This window comes from Ischnura elegans, chromosome 1, assembly GCF_921293095.1.
Source record: "Ischnura elegans chromosome 1, ioIscEleg1.1, whole genome shotgun sequence".
NCBI classification, from domain to species: domain Eukaryota; kingdom Metazoa; phylum Arthropoda; class Insecta; order Odonata; family Coenagrionidae; genus Ischnura; species Ischnura elegans.
The window spans coordinates 111,255,926-111,269,750 of NC_060246.1; the positions used below are offsets into that span (position 1 = coordinate 111,255,926).

General features: G+C 40.0%; 1 protein-coding gene across 1 annotated transcript in view; it reads left to right on the top strand.

Annotated features, from left to right (window-relative positions):
- Nucleotides 1–5,346: 5,346 nt before the first annotated feature.
- LOC124168087 overlaps nucleotides 5,347–13,825 on the top strand; it is a 48,256-nt gene continuing 39,777 nt past the window's right edge. The window contains exon 1 of the mRNA XM_046546202.1: nucleotides 5,347–5,599. The gene's annotated coding sequence lies outside the window, so the exon portion shown is untranslated. The remainder of the gene's footprint in view (nucleotides 5,600–13,825) is intronic.

Below are 13,825 nucleotides of genomic sequence, written 5' to 3' on the forward strand. Positions count from 1 at the left end.
TTTTTTCGTGATAAAATACTCACAAAGGTAAGCCCTCTCACTTTTTCGAGGACAGATTAGCCCGTTGAGACCCTTAAGGCCGTTTTACACGGGGCACATACTTGCACAATCTGACGTGTGTGCGAAGACGCAGTCAAAATTGCGTCGTGTAAAGCGGTGAATTGCTAGAACGCATGCGAGAATGCGTGGACGTGAAATGGCAAAATAGCCCCTGTTCTAATTTCGTTCATGCATTCGCGAAATTCCACGCCATTTTAGAAGTTAATGCAGTTCTAACCTGCGCAAATCCGTGCCCCGTGTAAAACGGCCATTAGACCACTTTGCCAGCCTTGGCGCCCTTGGATATTAACCAACCACTCCACTCCTGGTCTGACATTCCACTGGTTTTAATCTCCGTCTTAATACCGTTCTTCCATTTTACAGTGTGATGATAGATGCGACTTATCGGTATTACCCTTCGCCAATCGCTATATTTCTTCCTTCTGGCTTTCCTCCAATCGTCCCACCAATATCGAAAAGCAATCAAGTGGACTTGAGTTTAGCTGATGTAGTATTCATTTATTCTGCCTTTTGGTTCCATTAAATGAGCTTCAAATGAAATTGCATAATTTAGCTTTGTCGAGGGACCCAAGGGAGTTGATAACCCGTCGCTTTCAACGTGGCTGTTATTGTTACATATGGCAACTCTGTCACGAATGAGTCTCTTACAGGGAGGGATTGGGTGGAATTCTTGCTAGATATTTTGCTAGAAGGGTAAGTAATTTTTCCGAGATGGATTAAGAATTTATTTCATAGATGCAAAGATATTCAAGGGCAAGATGGGATGGCTTTGCAGGCTGCATCCGGCCCGCGCTGTGTAGTTGGAGACCCTTGGCCAATTTTATAGCTAAATTATTTCTTAATAATCGTTTTTCGGGTTAATGCCGCGTTGGCTCATTTTGGTGGACGACAGTTGCGGACGCGTTCCAACACCCGTCTTCATTTGGACCCGAAGACGGGAGAAGAAATGCGTCCGAAACTGTCGTCCGCCAAAACGAGTCGGCGCGGCAATTACCCGAAAAACAATTATCAATTCAATCACCGCGGAAGCCTACGCACTAAATTATTTGTTAGTTATAGAGAAGCAGTCTGTCTTGATCACCTTCGTAATGCCAATTATCCCTTCCATTATAATCTTGCGGAGGAAAGCGGAAAAATAAGTTTTCTCGGGCGATGTTGGTACCCGGCTCGCTTTCCATAGTTTACGTTTTTTATCGTTTCGCTTTCCATTACCTTTTTTCCGAAGGAAAGTAACCGTAAAGCTGACTTCTAAATCTTTTGTGGGTGCCCTTGGAAATGGAACTAGCCTTGATTTCTTCTTTTCTCTTTTTCGTACCATAATGTAATGTGCAATTGCGAAAGCTAATTTTGACGAAGAAGAAGATCGGACCCCGGTTATTCTCAACGAATAATCTGGCTTACCTATGGAAGTGAATTGCGTCTAACTTGTAGTGTTGCCTTTTCACCTCTATGTACTTCTTGAAAAACAGTGGGTAGCATATGAAGATAAGGTAAATGAAATAGTGGAAAAAATGGATCGTTATGCAATGAACACCGGTATATAGAATTTATCTTCGGGAGAGGGATGCCAAGATCAGTGTAAAGTTACGTTATGTAATTCTATATAAGAAAATTTCGCTAAATTTTGTATGTAAACCAAAGGAAAATTAAAGTGAAAGAATAAAATTAGTGTGATATTATATGCATGTATAATAAGTTCAACAGATGCAGGCTTCAATAGGTGGAAGTTAGACATATTTAAATAATAAAAGATCGTAGCACTTTTCTACAAGAATTTTTAATGCGTACTACGCGTTTCGGCTGGTACAAGACTTTGTACCAGATGATGGCTCAGTGAGCCGAAACGCGTTGTACGCATTAAAAATTCTTGTAGAAAAGTGCTATGATCTTTTATTTATTTAAATATGCATATATAATGACTATTATATGCATGTCAGTGGCGTAACTATGGGGGGGGGGGGGTTGTGGGGGATAGATCCCCCCCAAAGCCTCCGAGAAAGAAAAAAATATTCAAAACCAATCTTTGGTTTTGTCTTATAGTAACTGCATCTGCTTAAAGTTAATTTTTTAGTGCCAAAAAGATGTCATATGTATTTCCTGGCATGTCATTTTAAAAACATTTTCCCGAACCCCCCAAGGGGAGAGGGGGGAGTCGCCACCCCAGGCCATCTCATCCTCCCCCCAAAGCATATTCCTAGTTACGCCACTGATGCATCTATAATATCTCGATAGCTCTCTGGGGCAGGCGGTACACAAAGAGATGAGGGCTCCTAGGTGGGTCCTCTGAAGGATACAACACACCGGGGCCGGGAACCAAGTCAGAGACTTATACGCCCACGCTCCCGGGGAGCGGTTTGGATGGGAAGGAACAAGGAAAGAGGCGCCGCCGCGATAGGAGCCCGTCGACGCCTCTGGGATAGGGAAAGGGTTGGAAGGGAAGGGACGGGGAAAAACACCTTAACGCTATAGAAGCGGAAAGGGCCCGCTCACTAACGAGACCCGGCATCAGCCATCAATGTGCCAACGATTTTGGAGGATTTTCCTATTTAAGAGAAAAACCCAGCGATCACATCGTTGGATTAGACGGTAGACAGCTTAAACGCTAAAAATGACCTTCAGAGTGAGCGTATCATTTTTAGCGTTTAATTTTCACAAAATGTTTGCCTCATCTGCAAGGAGCCGAGCCACCTGGGAAAATATATACACAGCTCTGTGCAATCAAAATCTTGCCAATATTATTGTCTAAGCAAGAGTATGCGATGATTTTGATCCCAGTGCGGGTCACAATTAATGTGGGCCTCTTCCTGCGCATGAATTTACTTTTCTATTAATATCATAGGGATATGGAATATTTTTAAGAATGCAATAAAGTATTTCGACAAATACTGAACTAATTTCAGCCGGCATCCTAATTTACAATTTACATGTGTTGGGTATGTTCTTACGACAATTCAACCCATAGTTTGTCATAAGGAAAGGTTCCATCTGATTTCATCTTCGGGAGTTTTTAAATTAAGAATTCTATTTCTGGTAATCGGTGTCTACCCCTCGTAAATTAGGCATTGTATTTTAACTCTATTAAAAAACCTACTTCTGGCTATTGAGTATTATCTTGTCCTTTTATTACTTTCATATGCAAATCTTGAGTCAAAACTTCTGCGAATTCATCCGAGAGTTGGCGTTATTTTGAAAAAAATAATTATGTACTCGGCCACATCTATCAATAGATAATACACAATGTTTCTTGCTTTCCCCAGTTTTATTTCATGAAGCAAATGAAAAACGTATCATCTTCCGCCTACCGCATTCATTAAAAAAATCTCTCTCTGTAAGGTATGTAGGTACTCGAGAATAGTCGTCATTGTTATATTCTTTCTAGCGAGAGTGTAATTAGAAGGGGTACAAAATCTATAATTGGCTTTGGAGTGATTAAAAACATTGATATACTGTTTATAATATTCGGTAATATCTGTAACTTCCCTCCATTAATATTACGTCTATATTACTTACCCACAATATGTCTATACTTGCCGTGGAAGAGATTTGATGCATTCCCGGCGATTAATGTGGGTAAATTCATCTCCCACCGGATCAAATTCTCAATTTTAGCCAACGTTTGAAGCTCCGACTCGGAACTCATCCTCAGGGCTGCTGAATGTCGTTTTATTTGTTATAAACTAATTTAAAAACATATTTTTAAACAAATAAACAAACCCCATTCAGGATGCCTGAGGATGATCCGAGAGTCGGAACTTGAAACGTTGGCTAAAATGGAGAATTTAACCCGGTGAGAATCCCGAGAAGAGTTTACTCATATCCTACCTCTTCTTCTCCTATTCATGAATCGTATTATCTTCCATCTCATCTAACCATTATTTATGCTTGAACGTGGGTTTTTATAATTCTTCACTCTATTATTTCTCATCAGCAATTAGATCTGCCATTTATTATCTCTCTCTCTCTCGATTGTATTCTTTCGATGCAAGCTGTCAACAATCCTAACTTGCTCGTTTGTTTCCCATCTACCACATATTCCATACCCTTACACTAACCCAAATCTTGACCGCCTATATCCTTTTCTCGACTTTATTTCTCAGTGTCCCCATTATTCAACTGAAAATTTTGCAACCTGCCATTTTGGGTCAAAAGTCTTACAAGTTCCATCGATCAGTCGATGGGGTGTCAATAGTTCCAGGTGTAAGCTACGAATCTTCGAATAAAACCGTAATTTTGACATTACTATAACTGTGTAATTCCTCATATTTATTTCAAGTTTGTCAGCTATCTCCTCAAAATATTTTAACACCTTACATGAATTATATATTGTCAGCAAAGAGTGGCGTGAAGAGTTCCGGTTGTTTCCACTAAAATGATGCTTCTTCTCTGATATTTGTTTTCAAACCCACTTTGATGAAAGAGGTAAGGAAATACGTGTGGAAATTAAAGCGTAATTTTTTTCACAAATGCGACGAGCATAAGAAAAATGAAGGATCTGAAAATTTGTATCATCTTTGCCTTAAACAAGATCAAATCTTATCAAAGGATCTTATCAAATGAAAAACGTTTTGAAGAGCGGCAGAAGAAACAGATGCTGGGTTTTCATCAGCCTGATCGTGTGAAAATCTTTTCATGGGAGATTAATTGAACAATAATATGATACACCAAGAATGCCCCAACGACAAAATTCTTTCTTAATATGCTTGTAAATTCAATAGAGAATACACTTGATTTTATGGCTGCCGCCAATAATTTACATCTTTCTTTGCTTTAACTAAAGGTCAACTTTATCAGGATAAAAATAAAGCAAGAAATTGTTTCTCGCGTGTATCTTTTCGCATTGTTTCGATACATTATTTTCCTATACATTCTTCGTTCATCTTTTTAAGTCTCAACCTTTTAGGATCTCAGGGGCAAAACACGCCCGAGATAAAATCGTCAGATAAATAAAAATTGACAAAATAAGACGTATTTATATCGAAACGTTTACAGCTATAAACCCTCCCCAGTAGTTTCCTCTTGTATGTAAATTTAAATTAAACTGGGTAAATTGGGTGAATGCAACCCCAAAAATTGTTTGTGGCAAAATTCCTTCCTTAAACTTTCAAAACGACAAGTTTCAATTAGATATGGCGGCTCTTATGGTTAGCTTGGATGAGAATCGGATCCCATGAGGGGAAGGGAGGGAGGGTCCCTCCCCTACTCTGTCTCTCTCCCTCCGTGGAGGGGAGGGGAGGGAGTGAGGTTATCTATATATATAAGAGCGCCCCCTCGCTCACTTCGCCACTCTCTCTCCGTACCCGTGAGCGCGCGCTCCTCAGATTCCCGCCACCGCCACCTCCGCATCGACGCCGCGCTGCGGGTGCGGCATCCAACAGTCCTACACCTCTCCCCTTGACCCTCACTCCCTGCAGTGTACTCTTGCTGTGTGACGCGATCGCAACGGAGATCGTCCACCGTCTGGGACTTGGCCTGCCACGGGATTTAAGGAGCACTCGACGCCTTATCTCCTCTTCTTCCCTCTCCACCGTTTTCCGATCAGGTAAGGACGGCACTGCATGCTTCACTTTAGCCTTCTTTTGAACTCATTCGATCCTCTTGTGGACGATAGTGTGTGTGTGATGTAGATCCGCGTGTGGAAATGAGGCGAGTCGTGCACTTAGCGGGAGGTGATAACAAGGGGATCTGACAGCGGGCTGCTTTCAACCGATTGGAGTTTTGACTAGACGTGTGCCCGGACAATAAAAAATTCGACGGTAGCGGCGCCCGAGCGTTTTTTTTTTGGCTTGGCGGTGTCCTCGCCAATACGAGTGTAGCGAAGTGGTTACTTACAAATAAAATTGGATTTCATGCATTAATAAGAGCAAAACTAATTTTAAATATCGAGTATGCATCATTATACCGAGTATATTCTGTGAAATTCGCGATATTATTTCGTTCCTTCTCAGCATCGGCGTGGACTTACTCTCTTCCGAACTATCTTCTTGTGCTGACTTTTTCATCAGCCTCATCGTGTGAAAAAAATTCTGCCTCCTTTCGAGTTTTGACCGAGAGCCTCCTTTTTTATCGCACAAAGTGAAATCGCATGGGCATTTTGGTAAGGCGGGTAGAGGATAAAGGGAGTTTTAAGTAATCAAAAATACCTTGCAGACTCACCTGAAGGTCTGAAGATAGCGCTCATGAAGCTGCAGTGTATTCAGTACGCTTTACCTCAGGAACTGAATTTTTAAAGAACCTTGAGGCAAAATTTATATTTACTTTGAAAATCTGCAAGGAGAAATCTGTAATGGACAGTAAATGAAATATCAAGTTTATAAAAAACAACCATAATTAACGTAATTGAATAATTTAAATAAGATAATAGTTGGTACTTAGGATCATGACTAATAGCGCTGTCTTTTGGCTCTTCGGGTCTAAGCGTTGCAAGCACGGAAGTTTCTTTCCCGTTTGGTCGGTCGTTTTTAGTTTTTTTTTCTCGTGGTGTGTGTTGCTCATTTAAAATCGTGCTAAGCCTTATCAGATATTATGCTTAATTTATTGAAAATTTCGAAGTGCACAAGGTAGACCCTTATCTAAGCTTGCCTGTTTCTTGAAAATTGACATATTAACTTTGAGAAAATATTCCAAATTTAAACTTAAGTTTTCTTGAAAATTGACATTTTAACTTTGAGAAAATATTCCAAATTTAAACTTAAGTTTTCTTGAAAATTGACATTTTAACTTTGAGAAAATATTCCAAATTTAAACTTAAGTTTTCTTGAAAATTGACTTTTTAACTTTGAGAAAATATTCAAAATTTAAACTTAAGTTTGAGATAAAAAGCAAATGTTTAAAATGGTCAGCTCAGCATGCTCCGAAAATTTCGAGACTACTGGGTGAAAATTATGCACTTTTCAGCAAATTTATTTTTAAAAAATCAACGTGTTTCAACTCACAAAGTTAGGTCAAAGTCAACTCAGGTGCAAAAGGAATCCTTTCCATGGCATGAAGCCTAGATAAGTTTTAATCAAATATTTTGCTCGCGAAGGAAGACAAAATACGACTGATCCAGCAAGACTGTTGCGTTTTCTTAATCCTCTGATAACTACGGAAGAGCAGCGAGTGCATTGTTGAATGTCCATTTGATCGCAGCTTCTATTCTCACTCTATCGTGCTCACCTTTTCCTGAACGCTTTCCAATCGTCTGCACCGCTCCCTCATCAGAGATCGCCTTTGCGCTGAGCTCGCGAATGCTCTCTTCAACCTTTTAAACCGGCCGCGGCCACTTCCTGATTTTTTTTCCTCCCGCCGTATCTCCTTTTAATGACTCGCCATTACCTCACCGAGATTGCGTCTCAATAAAATTTGCGTGCAAAATCGTGAAAGCGGGTGAAGTGTTCTTGCTGGAATAATAAATATCTCTCCCCCCTCTTCTTCGATGCAAATTTTCGCTCGACCCGTGTGCTTCATTTCCATGCGATACGGATGGGATTCACCGTGAAAAAATTCAATTAACATGTCCGGGGATCAAACTTGGATCTTCCAACTCCCTTGCATCTCTCTCCCTCACTGGTTGGTGTAAGCTGTAAGGTATCATATCGCCTGGAACAGTTTGATCTGTATTAAGAAGTTCCCGGTTCAAATGCTATCGGTCAAGTCAATTAATTTTTTTGCGTAGAAATCCATCCGTGGCGAATAAAACGGAATTAACAGGCAAAAAGGTTGTCCTTGGTGGTGGATGGTTAACGTCCTCGCCAGCCAATTCTGGGGTCACGGGTTCAATTCTCGTCTGAGTAGGTTTTCCCTCATTCAGAATATGGGTATGGGTAAATTTCTTCAGGTCCGGTCCCCGTAACATCAAAACACAGGCTACTCCGTCTAGGATTCCTAGAGATACGTCTCATAACGAAAAATCCATAAAGGAAAGACAGGAGTGCTTATAAATTCTATGGACCTATGCGCTTGACTATGCAAAAGGTCACTACATAGTTAATGTAATTTTTGGGCTTATTACGGTTTGATTCCCACACAGTTGGGAGTTTCCTGCAATGCGTCACTTTAGCCGGCTCTTCTTCTTGGCTCTTTCTTTTCCCTTGAGAGCGCCACCACTTGACCGTTTGTCATGTGCCGCACCGCGACTGCACCCTCCCGAATGCATTTAGCGACGTGGAATCGTCGTCGCCTGGCGCATCCGGGTGTAGAATATATCTAATTTGCGCTCACTGCTCACTGTCTCATACTATTTCGTTCGCAATGCTTCTAATGAAATAAGAGAGATATTTTTCTGGACCGATAAGTATACGAATTGGTTTTTCCTCCGAACAGCAAAGGGCTTTGAAAAGTGCCTGGTAGGATCAGTGCGCGCATCTTCTTTTATTTTTTCCTCTCTTATTTTTTATGTATTTTTCAAAAATATTAACGGCTAGTGTTCTCTCACCCCCTGTTACATGCTCATTGAAACGGCTTACGACGAAGTATGTAGACGTAGATAAATTTTTTGAGTTGCACATCAAATTGGCATCTCGCCGATGGGTTTCGAATTAGCCTCTCGCAAAGTTAGTCCAACTCGTTAATCGTCGCATGTTCCCACTCTAAATATGTATTATTGCGAACGTCTATTGAGAATTGATCTATTGAGAATAGATCTTCAGTAAAAATTAGGCTCTCAAGAAAAATGTATCAAATGAAGAGAGAATTTAATGAGAGATAAATGACTTATACCTCTAAATGGCACTAGAAGGAAATACGCATTAGAGTTAATTATTCTGGTGGAACAATGAGGGCGTTGGCTTTCTACACTGAGGACCTGAGTTCAAATCAGGGGTCTGAACATGCATGCCTATGCAGATAAAACTCCCTTCTCCGTTGAATGCGACGCTTACGTATGCTGTGAGTCGATAGCATCGCGAACAGAAGGATTCCCTTCGTTTCCCGTTCCGTTGCAGCATCACGAGGGCGCCCCGGGCGGATGTCCTCAGCCCTCCAAATGCAGAGCGCTATGGGAAGTGGAGTGAAAGGAGAGGTAGGATGAGGGGGTCCTTGAGGAACTTCTCAGACGGATCCAGCGAACGACGCATCGCAAACGGGAAGGTGGAGAGCGCTCGGATAATGCTCTCTGCTGAAGGAGAGTTTTACTGCAGGGAAACATACTTACAGCGGTTATCATACTTCTCCTCTCCTGAAGGGGAAATAGGCGAATACTTTGTTTAGGAAAGTCAATATGTGATCTATTTGCATCTTACCTGCGCATTAAGGTCTAAATATGCGATTACATTGTATTGATATCATAATTTACTTCTTTTTCGATAGTTTTCGTCAGCTCTTCGACAATAGACTCTCCTTTCATCGCATGCATAAACCCTGTTTTCTTTCATGTTAACCTGATATATTAGCATTAATCAATCTTGAATCAATTAGTCCTCAACCCTCAATCAAATCTCAATTCAAATGTTTTATATTTTCTTGACCTCATCCGCCAACTTAATATCCTCACTCACTGTGTTGATATAAATATAATCTCCTCTTTTGTTGCTCCATATCTCCTCTAAGATTCCTCCCCCTAAACCAAATAACCCTGGACCATATTCTTGACTTTCTCCTCTTTGTCCGTGACTCAGCATCGTTAAAATTTATCCTCAAACTAAGATTTGATTATTCTTTTCTTTACATCCCTGCATGAAATAATTCATGTCATAAATTCTCTCCCTTTGGTATCGTTCCAGTACGACCTTTGAGAACTTCATATAATACAGAGGGAGGAAAGCTGTGTGTTTCGTTAAAATCAGGTGCGAGCGAAAAAGAGCGTTACTCAGCTCTTACGTTAATTAGAATGGTAGCCTCGTAGGAACACATAGGCTGCGTGCTTAGACTCAGTTAAGAACATTATCTTTGAAATTAACTGATAGAATCTAATCTAATAACTTCACAATGTTTCTCGGTCCAACAGAAACGAAAAATAGGAAATATATTTTGACTCTCCCCCTCGCCCTACCCGACCCCGAACGATATGTGGCTTAGATAAATGTTAGATCGTACTCAGTAGTCAAATATCTCCAACCCATTATTTTCTTTTTTTGGTGAACGGCTGTTTTACCATCATCCCCCGCCACAAGACTATTGACGCAGCTTGCAGAGTAGTACGCAGATGTGCTTACTGTTATATCTATGCAAACAAGTGAGCAAACGCAAAATAGGCTCCTATCCCTAAGCACTTCAATATTTAAGTAACATTCGTCTGCCAACGAAAATTCACCTTCCTATTTTAAAATTTTAATTTTAAATCCAAAAACCTCAATTCTGAATTAATTTATAAAGTGAGAAACTATTTCTAAAAGAATCTACACACGGGCAGCTGTGGTATTTTTTATTTTAATCATAAAATATTTTCATTATTTTTTGTATGCTAGCCCTAGTGTTGGGATTTTTCGTTCAAGCCCTTCCAGTGTCTCCAACCCCTCCTCTCTTCCCATACCTCTCTCCCTCTTTCGACGCTGCTACCTCAAATGATTCCAAGCATATCGTCTCCTGGAAGTTGACCAATTTAAAGAGAGACCCACTTGGAGATCATCTCGAGGCTTTGCGGCTTTCAGAGTCCATGGGGGTGCATAGGGGGAAAGAGCGCAATGCTGTTGTATCCTAGCCAAAAATTATACGGCGCGAAGACTTGGAACCAAATATTATTTTTTTAGTGCCATTAGGTAAATTTGGTGCATTGCACCCCTCTTTTCACCTTTTCTTGTGTCCTTCTCCATCAGTCCCAGCCCTTTCATCTCTATGCCTTCCTTTTGCGACTTTTCCTTTTATTTTTCCCTACATTATGTTTCTCGCGTTACTACCTTATGACATGGACTGTTCGTGTTCACCTATAGGTCCTATCCTGGCGTAAGGCTCTCCGCAGTTCCCTTTCTCCTCCTGTACTTCGGTACACCTCAAACCTCGAACCAAATTTACATGCGTCTGAAAATAGAACTTTCAAATTATAAAACAGAGTCAGTTAATCACGTGGATTTTAAACCACACAGTGCACTCTTCGTTGACTCACAATTCTTAAGATGATGAAAAAGCTGCTGGGCTATTTCTCCGCTTCAATGTTTGGGTGGACCCAACGTTCAAATGAGTTTCTTTAATCAATATGAAGACCACCCGCGACGAAGTTTTGACGAAGAACCACGCATTTCAGGTTTTAAAACCTCAGCAGATTTTATGATATTTTAGGTAAAAGTCATTTTGTTATCAATAACTCTTTTTTATACCTTTTAATAACTTTGAGCTCTCTTGAATGATTGCTAATCAACGGAAGGAAGTTAAAAGTTTTGAAAATTTTCCGCTACTTACGAAGACAATAAAATCGAATGTTTTGCTACAATACTACGTATTTCTGTTGCGTTTTAGAAATATTTTTTAAAAATTTGTTTTGGTAGATATTTGTAGAGACATTTAAGTTAATAGCTCCCTTGCCTCCTGACTATTTTTAATAAAGAGTGATTTGGTAAATTCACTGGAAAGGGGTACACTTACCAGTCGCTTTTTAGGGCGCTGCTCAGATTTCTTCGTCATTATGTAACGGTTGGAGATGAAATGGAGGATAAGAGAAGTGCAGGTAAGGGACTATTCAGATGTGAAAAGACATTTATCAAAGGCAGCGGAGACACGGCAATGTTGGTGGAAAAATTAAACTCGTGGAGCGCAGGGCCAGAAACATTCGTGGGTGTTTTTATTCCACCTCCCGAGAAATATTACACCTCCGAAGAATGATGTTTATGACGCGAGAAAGAGATAAAAATAAAATTCATTTTTTTATCAAATTTTTAATCATATGTTGTTAGCATCCTTAAAATTTTATTTCTCAAATTTTTGCGATCCATTCAAGTCCAAATTTTCAATAAAATTTATCTTGATGTCATTTTTTTTAACATTTTCTCCAGGTAAACATAATTTTTACCATAAGTGTGTATCTTGGCCGAGATTGTAGCGTGAAATACACCTTTTTTCGTTAACCCGTTTACGCTTAGCCGTACCATATGGCATCAGCTGGTAGTGCAATACTAAACGAATTTTTTTGTTATTAATTATAATTTGTTCGTGATTTTGAGAGTTTTTAACTAATTAGCATATTTATAATTACGTTTTTCAGAAAAATTTGCTTTTTAAAGCAAGTATTGACATTTTTGAGTAATTTTGATAATTTGTTGTGCAAAATAGAATTTTTTAAACGTTTCTGGGATTAAAATGTGAAATTACTAACACCTATTTTATTTCGATTTTTGACCCCATAAGAGCCTAGAGGTACCACAGTGTACCAGGCTGTATCTTCAAGACTATTACTGTTAAAAGTATTAAATTTGCATCTAATCAATCAGATTTTAAAAATGAATATTCCGAAAAAGTTGGGATGAAATGCTTAATTCAGGCGTTACCGGGTTAAATATCAGTAAGCTTAGCAGAAAAAGGCTTAATGTTCTAAGTCTACCGTTCTCTTTAAGCCATATATGAGTGCTAATGGATTTCAAACATTGGGGTGGATTAAAAATTGGTGGGAAAAATTTCAAATCCTTGTAATTATTAGAATGGGTTCCGGCATAATTTAGCCTTATGCTATCGCGTTTATTTATGCATTGGTTATGAACGTCCAGGTGATATTCGTAATGAGTTATTCTTGCGCGATGAGCGCGTATCCTTGAGGTCTCATTCGGAGAAGCTAATACGAGCAGAGAGGCCCGACGTCGGCATTAGCCTGATCTCGACGGAAGACCTCGAGGGGTAATCCTCCCAGCCGATGATGAGAGGAGCAATCAACTGCATGAGTGCTGTAATCAGATCCACTCTCCTACTGAGCACATAATTAGACAATGCATAATCCCTAAAAAATTCCATCACTCAGGGTTTTCACGCGTTAGGCCAGGCCTAAATATTAAATCAGCTTAACGCAATGAGAGCCATTTTTAGCGTGCTTGGGAGGGGGCGACTAATCACTGGCATGTAAAAGTTACCCCGCATGCGCCCAACATTGTTAAAAAGTATATGTGCCAAAATGAATGAAAGAAGGCGTAAGTGAATGTAAAATGAATTTCGACGAATGCTCTAGACTGATTCCTTACTTAAACTCCCTGCTTCCCATTCTGGCGATCTGGTCTTACATTTTGGCGGTGGTGGAGATTTTTGTACTCGTAGATTTCATGATCCCTGATGGATTTTCTGTGCGGTGAACACTTCCAAGTACAGCACTCCGCCCGTTAGATGGTACTTTTGACCCTTATCTTCGCGGCGTCCTTCGTTTAGAGTAGGCCAATGAGACGCCGAGTATTTCTAAATCCTTCCGTCATGGCGCGAATGACCTTAGCTCTTCGGCTGTCATCCCAATACGGAAGCTACATGGAAAACACCTTCAGGATGGACATTCTATTGCGGACTCTATTCAAAGTTGCTCCGTCCACGCGTTTGTGAGCACAGTGAGGAAGAAACTGCATCGTTATTGTTCAGAATATTGACTTGATTTAAATCCGGTTTTTGCTGTTGGACAGTCTCCCTTTAAAAACCAAAAATTAATCATTGCAACTAGTTACAGAGATTCATCAAACTATTCAGTTTTTCGCCAGCTCATTCTTAACTGTGCGATATTCCATTTTGAGGTTCCTTGGATGGTTTACTTATACCACTACTTTTGTAATAATTAGGGGTAACATTCAAAGTTAACCATCCAAGAAACCTTAATTTAGTTTTTTTTGAGGAACGAATTACTTTTATCAAAGCCTGGAAAATACTATAGTGTCCACAAATGTGACATTGAAAT